Genomic DNA, 7,455 nt, shown 5'->3' on the forward strand with positions numbered 1-7,455 from the left:
ACCTGGTAGGCCATCAATGCTCAGAACAGTTTCTTTCTCTCCTAAGGGCTTTGAGTTCCAGACCTCACCCACCTCAACACACCGCCCCACATACTGAGTAACCAGAAGGCGCCACGTCAGTCTCCGACCCCAGTGTGTATATAAAGCTGCAAGAACACCAGCAATCCCAGATCTCTGTCCCACCCTCCTAGCGAATGAAGCCCGAGTGAGTATAAACCAGCCATGAGGCTTTTCTCCTTAGTCTACCTCATTCCAAATGAGAGCCCAAAGCAACTGCAGCATCCAGCTGGAACTTCTAATATTGGAAAGATTTCCCACTGTGCTGCCTGGGTGGGTTCTCTGACCAAACTGAAACAGGGGCTTTTACTCCTCCGAGTCTGAGTGACACGTTTTCCCTGGCTCAGGACTGGAGCCCCGTATTAACAGCGGAGACATTGGCAAAACACTGACCCGACTGCCGTTTTTTATTTTCCTTTCTGTGGAATGTGGCTTAATCCTTGGGACTGATGGTGGGTTATTTCTCCTCACAAAACTATTTCTTCTCTGAAGTCCATTTCGACTGTAATGAGAAAGGTATTGCTCTCTTTGGGATCCCCAGGCTAGGGTGTCTATCAGAAGAAGCCCCCCCATGTAGTACCAAATCAGCTGGAGATTCCCAACACAGCCTGTACACTCAGTGGAAAACGGACAGTGTGGTTTTTGACACCAAACTCACTTTCAGACACACACACACACACTCATAAACAATGCGCCTACACAAAGAGAGAATTACAGAGATACTGAAAAGGAAGCTGCAGCATCAGTGACTTCTTCCAAATCTTTATCTTGTTTTTTGCTGATCTGACATGTTGGTTTCCATAGCAACCTAGGGTGGCCTGGATAACACGTGAAGTTAATTTCAAAGAGGTCTGCAGAGCCAAGCAGAGCAGGTTCAATGAAAGCTCCTTCACGTCTCCCAGGAACTGCAGTCACCAGGCTCCAGGAAGTGTTAGCACATGTGGACTCAGTAATAAAGCTACTCTAGCCTGGAAGAAAGAAATGACCTGCTCCTTTGAGTTTTGAGACTCCAAAATTAGCAATAGGAGAGGAAGGCTTTACAAAATCCATGCTCTCTTTGCTTCACTTGAGATACAAAATTTCCCCAAAGAATTAGTCCACCCTTTCAAGCAGAGTTCAGATTGCTTTTAAGGGCCATGATTAAAGCAGGGGGCATGAAATTAGAAGTTATACTGAAGGAAGAGTTGGACAAAGATGATGAATTTTGGCAGAAGTGTTATAGAAACTTCAACAGCTATTCGAGAGTATACATTTGTACACATGTTTTTATTGGGTTTGTCTGTAATTATAGTCCATGGGCTTATACATGAGTAGGGTATGGTCTGAGCCTTCATGTAATTTATGTTTTTCAAATACAAGGACCTCGATAGAAAATGATGATATTCTGCGGGATGGTGATGATAATAATATGAGAATACGAAAATCCCTAAACCCACTCTCCACGTGTTTGGGAACATGGGGATGGTGGGGGGAGGTATGGAGAGGAATGTGGGGGAAGAGGAACTGGGGAATGTCCCAGAGCCCTTCTTGAAGTTGAAGTCGTCAGAATTCAGTCTTAAAGGAAAGGCAGGGGTGAGCTCATTAGCACGTGAAGCCAGAGCAATGCGGAAGGGTGTTTCAGAAAACCTGCATCAAAAAAGAGCATGTGCAACACGCATGTGTTATAACTGTTCTATATATTCAGTTTTACACATAGATATATATATGACACCGAATCACTTTGTTGTATACCCGAAACTAACACAATGTCGTAAATGAACTATACTTCAATTTTAAAAAACGCGGGAGAGTTCCCCTCATGACTCAGTGGTTAGCAAACCCAACTAGCATCCATGAGGATGTGGGTTTGATCCCTGGCCCTGCTCAGTGGGTTAAGGATCTGGCATTGCTGTGAGCTGTGGTGTAGGTCGCAGATGTGGCTCGGATTCCGTGTTGTTATGGCTGTGGTGTAGGCCAGCAGCTGTAGCTCCGATTAGACCCCTAGCCTGAGAACCTCCGTTTGCCACTGGTGCGGCCCTACAAAAGACAAAAAGACACAAAAAACAAATTAATTAAAAAAATAAAAAGTCCAGGAGAGAGCAAAGTATTTGGAAATATTTTGGACACATAGAAATGTTTGGTTTATTCATGAAATAATGGGAGATCAATTGGTTACACTTTTGAAAAAGAAGGTAAAAGTCCCTAATTTAGGGCCAAGTTAAATATTTCTGTAATAAAAACAAACTCAATAGAAAATACATCCAAGCTGGTGCTCTCCATTCTCCAAGCTGGAGCTCTCCATTTACCCAGCCCTCCAGGTTTCCACAGCTGTAGTTGAGCCCTACAACTCCATCCTCACCACCCACACCACCCTGGAGCACTCAGGTTGTGCCCTCATGGTAGGCAATGAGGCCATCTCTGACACCTGTCGTAGAAACCTCGGTACTGAGCACCCAACCTGCACTAATCCAAACCGTCTTATCAGCCAGATTGTGTCCCCCATCGCTGCTTCCCTGAGGTTTGATGGGGCCCTGAATGTGGATCTCACGGAATTCCAGACCAACCTGGTGCCCTACCCCCGCATCCACTGCCCTCTGGCCACACATGCCCCTGTCATCTCTGCTGAGAAGCCTACCAGGAACAGCTTTCTGTAGCAGAGATCGCTAATGCTGGCTTCAAACCAGCCAACCAGATGGTGAAATGCGACCCTCGCCACGGTAAACCCATGGCCTGCTGCCTGTTGTACCATGGTGACGTGGTTCCCAGAGACGTCAATGCCGCCATCGCCACCATCAAGACCAAGCGCAGCATCCAGTTTGTGGACTGGTGCCCCACTGGCTTCAAGGTTGGCATTAATTACCAGCCCCCCCCACTGTGGTCCCTGGCAGAGACCTGGCCAAAGTACAGCGGGCTGTGTGCGTGCTGAGCATCACTGCAGCACTGCTGAGGCCTGGGCTCACCTGGACCACAAGTTTGACCTGATGTATGCCAAGCGTGCCTCTGCTCACTGATACGTGGGTGAGGGCACGGAGGGAGGAGAGTTTTCTGAGGCCTGTGAGGACATGGCTGCCCTTGAGAAGGATTATGAGGAGGTTGGTGTGGATTCTGTTGAGGGAAAGGGAGAGGGATACTAACTACCATTCCTTGACGCCCTGCAGCGTGTCCTACTCAGAACTTCAGCTTCAGCATCAGCTGACAGGAGTGGAAGCTTCCTGATTAGATGTCTTCACTTTCAACTCTGATCATGTATTTTCCATGTGTACCTGTAAGATTTTTTTCTGTCATGTCTCAAAAAGTAAAGGCTTTGAGAAAGAAAAAGCAAAGAAAAGACATGTGCATGAACTTCAGTCGTGGCTCAGTGGTTAACGAATCTGAATAGTATCCATGAGGGCACAGGTTCGATCCCTGGCCTCGCTCAGTGGGTTAAGGATCCAGCGTTGCAGACGTGGCTCAGATCTTGCATTGCTGTGGCTGTGGTGTAGGCCAGCAGCTACAGCTCTGATTCACCTCCTAGCCCTGGAACCTCGATATGCCACAACTGTGGCCCTACAAAGCAAAAAAAAAAAAAAAAAAAAAAAAAGAAAAGAAAACACAAGCGCATGCTTACATGAAGGAGTGAAAAAGGCTTTACCAAAAAGCACAACCATAAAGAAAAACATAACTAAATGTTGGATCTTAAAAATCTCTTCTATTAAAAGATGTCATAAATAAAATTAAAAGGCAATGAACTGAGATAAAACTGCAGTGTATATGACAGCAAAGTTAATACCCTAATATTTAAAGAACTCTAATAAAATCATATAGAAAATAAATGAAATCTAGTGAAAAATTGGCAAAGAGTGTGAACAGGAAAAACATAAAAGAGTTACAAATATTCTCTCTCTCTACATATATATATGTGTGTGTGTGTGTGTATGAAATGTTCAGTTTCACTAGAAACATTTGCAAAGATGAAACAAAAAATAGCAATGTGGGCAGGAATGTTTGTTGGTTCAGGCATTCCAGGAAGCAATTTAGTAACAGGTATCAAAATCATACACTTCAGGAATTCTCCTTGTGGCTCAGAGGGTTAAAAGCCCAATATAGTGCCCATGAGGATGCAGGTTCAATCCCTGGTCTCACTCAGTGGGTTAAGGATCCAGCAACGCCACAAGCTTCAGTGTAGGTCACAGATATGGCTTGGATGCAGTGTTGCTGTGGCTGTGATTTTTCGGCTGGCAGCTGCAGATCAGATTCAGCTCGTAGCCCGGGAACTTGTGTATGCCACAGGTGTGGCCCTTAAATAAATGAATAAAGAAGTCAAACACTTTGGCTAATATCTTCCATCTGCAGGCATCTGTCTGGTAAAAGAATGTCCATTTCAGGGTTGTTTATAAATTAAACACAGAGCTGCTCGCTTTGGTAGCACATATACCATAAATTAAAAACCAAGGAGTTTCTGTGTGGCCCAGTGGGTTAAGGATTTGGCATTGTCACCACTGTGGCCTGGGTTCCATCCCTGGCCTGGGGAACTTCCACATGCCACAGGCGTAGCAAAAAAACAAAAGAAAAAATAAATTGTCCAGTAATTGGAATTATTTATTTAATTTGTGGTGCATTTATATAATGGGATTAGGCAGCCATAAATAATGAAAAAGCACAAGGTATTTTAGGAAATTCAAATTATCTCTCTTTCCAGAACATCAGTCTATCAGCTGCATGAATCAGGGGCTCGTCTGTTTAATTCACTGTCATAGCTTTGGAGCTATGAGGAGACCTCCAAAAAATATATGTAGAAAGAATAATTGTTAAATGCAGTAGGAAGGATTATAAAATGACCCATGTTGGTCCCCAGTTGGCACACCCATGGTATGTAAGATTATACAGCAAAAGGGATTTTGTGATGTAACGGAGGTTACTAATCAGTTGAGCTTAACATAGGAGAGATTATCCAGGGGCCTAACTGAATGAACCTAATTTAAGGACCCTTTAAAACAAAGTGATTTCTGCCATAGATGCAGAAGGGGAAGGCAGGGAGTTGAGAGCCACGGGAGGTCTCCATGGCTGAGATGGAGGGGCCACTGACGAGGACCTGAGAGTAGCCTCTGGGTATGAACAGTGGTCTCTGGCCAGCACCCAGCAAGGAAAAGGGGCTCTCAGTCCTACAACTACAAAAAATTGACTTCTGCCGACAACCTGAGTCAGCTTGGAAGCAGAGTCTCAGGCAGAGAGTCCAGCCCCAAGCTCAGCCCCACAGTCACCTTGAGACCCTGAGCAGAGAGCCCATCAAGCCTGCCTGGACTGCTGATCTAGATAACAATGAGATAAAAGGTTGAGCCACAAAGTTTGTGGTAATTAGGTAGATAGCAATAGAAATCTAATGTACTAGATAAAATAAGCAGGCTACAATATAGTACTTCCAATGGCTTGTAAATGCAGGTATCTATCAGTTTGTGCAGGAAATCTAGCTAAATTATATGCATGATGATATTACCAGAGGTGTTTTTTTTTGTTTTGTTTTGTTTTGTTTTTCCTTTGGTGGGGCAATTACGCTAAGCTGAATAGAATTAAACATCTTGACATCTGGAAAGTTCGATAAGCTAATATTATCATGGGTTAAATTTTCATGGGTTCACAGAAGAAACATGGCCATTCTCTAAGTCCTTCTCCAGTGTCACCTCATCATTGGAATTAATCAGTACTTGTGATCTGCACACAGAAGAGTGTAATTCTGACTTTGACATAGGAATAATCAGCTTTCAAAAGCCTAAGTTCACCACTTACAAGCTTTTTTTAAACTTGGGTAATTTGAATAATCTCGTCTCACTTTAGTTTCCTCAAATCTGAAATGTGAATGAGTGTAGTCACCAGGTAGGGTCCTTGTGAAGAGATGGTGAGATGATGATTACAGACCAGATAGTTATTACTGAGTGCCTGATACCCTGCAGGGCGGGTGCTCCCTGAGTTATAGTTCTTGTATTCATCAGTAGTGAGCTGCTGTAGTATCGTCTTTTGGTCTTTCCCATGGTTCTTCTGTAAGTCTATCCTAATATTCTCAAGTGCCTAGCACAGTGCCTGGTACCTACCAGGTGCTTAGAAATGCCTCGTTCAATTCATGCATGGAAGAGTAAAATAAATGTTATTAAAATTAAATGTTCGGCTCATGAGGCAATGCAGACTGCAGTAACACAGGACAGCCACAAGATGTCAATATAAAAAGGAAAGCTCTGCATTTCAGGAATATTCTGGATAATTTGTCTCTTCCCTCTCCTAGAACTCCAGGGAAAAGACACCATTGTGATACTATGATGGCAGAAAGCAAACTGTTTAGAACTTCCCTCTTATTTCACTGTGTAGATCAATGCCTTAAAAACACAACTCCTGATTTTCAGAGCAAAATATTTGTGCTGAGCTAGTAGACCTAAATATAGACCCTGGAGACCTCACTTGGGGACAGTTTTATTTGTGCAGCCCTTTTCCTATCCCTGCCTTAAATCTGCATCTCTGGGCCTGGTAGAGAGGCAACATGATAGAACAGAAGAAAAGGCGGAGTCAAAGATTCTGACTCCACTGCTTACCATTGATGTGTCTATGCAAGTTTCCCAACCTTTCTGAACTTCATTTTGCCATGTGAAAAAAGGAAGAAAACAAAGATATAGAGATGACAGATGGGTGTTGCAAACATAGAGATTTCAACTGAACAGCATTCTCCAAAGACTAGTTCCCAGAGGATCCTGGAATCAAAAAGAAGAATCTTCTTTGCAGTTCTGGAAGGATTTGGGCACTGAGCCCACAGCTACTTGGCCTGGAGAATCCCATCTCTAACAGATCAACAAATTCTCTGAATAAGGCTTAGCTGGATGTGGCCCCCAACAGGAACTTTCCCTTTCAAAAACCACACTCTGTTGAGCACAAGAAAAAAAAAGGCTCTTCACCAGACTCTAGAAAAGGGTGTGGATGTCATTGTCTCCCTGGCTTCCTGTGGTCGCCATAAAATCTCCAAGCAGAGTATTCTGGGCTCATAAAAACGTCCACAGCCCGTTTCTCATCTGCTTTAATGATGTTTCCTAATGGCTGACATTGACATTGGTGTCTTTTCTCTGGGGAAATGGTTGGGAGCCTGGCTTTCCCCTTCCCCAAAATAGCTGGTGCAAATGGCCCAGGAGCTGGAATGCAGAGCAACGATTTTTCTCTTCCCACGAAGAGATATATCCTCCAAAATATGGGACCTCTGCCTTATTTCCTGAGGCAACAGGCTCAGAGGTCCCATTGCCACCAGAAGGCAGTCACGCCCCTGCTGAAGGAGCCCGGCCCAATCATGTTGACCAGGAGCCCTGGACAGAGAATCAAGTAATCGATGATGGAAAAAAAACAAAAAAAAAAAACCTTAGTATTGATTATCTGTGAAAGATGTTTTATGAGCTACATTTTGTAAATAAG

At 43.9% G+C, this 7,455-nt stretch overlaps 1 pseudogene; it reads left to right on the top strand.

The window, feature by feature from the left end:
• Window positions 1–1,512: 1,512 nt before the first annotated feature.
• Window positions 1,513–3,170, top strand: LOC125128504 (tubulin alpha chain-like; annotated as a pseudogene).
• Window positions 3,171–7,455: the final 4,285 nt, after the last annotated feature.

Source organism: Phacochoerus africanus, chromosome 5 (assembly GCF_016906955.1).
Source record: "Phacochoerus africanus isolate WHEZ1 chromosome 5, ROS_Pafr_v1, whole genome shotgun sequence".
NCBI lineage: Eukaryota > Metazoa > Chordata > Mammalia > Artiodactyla > Suidae > Phacochoerus > Phacochoerus africanus.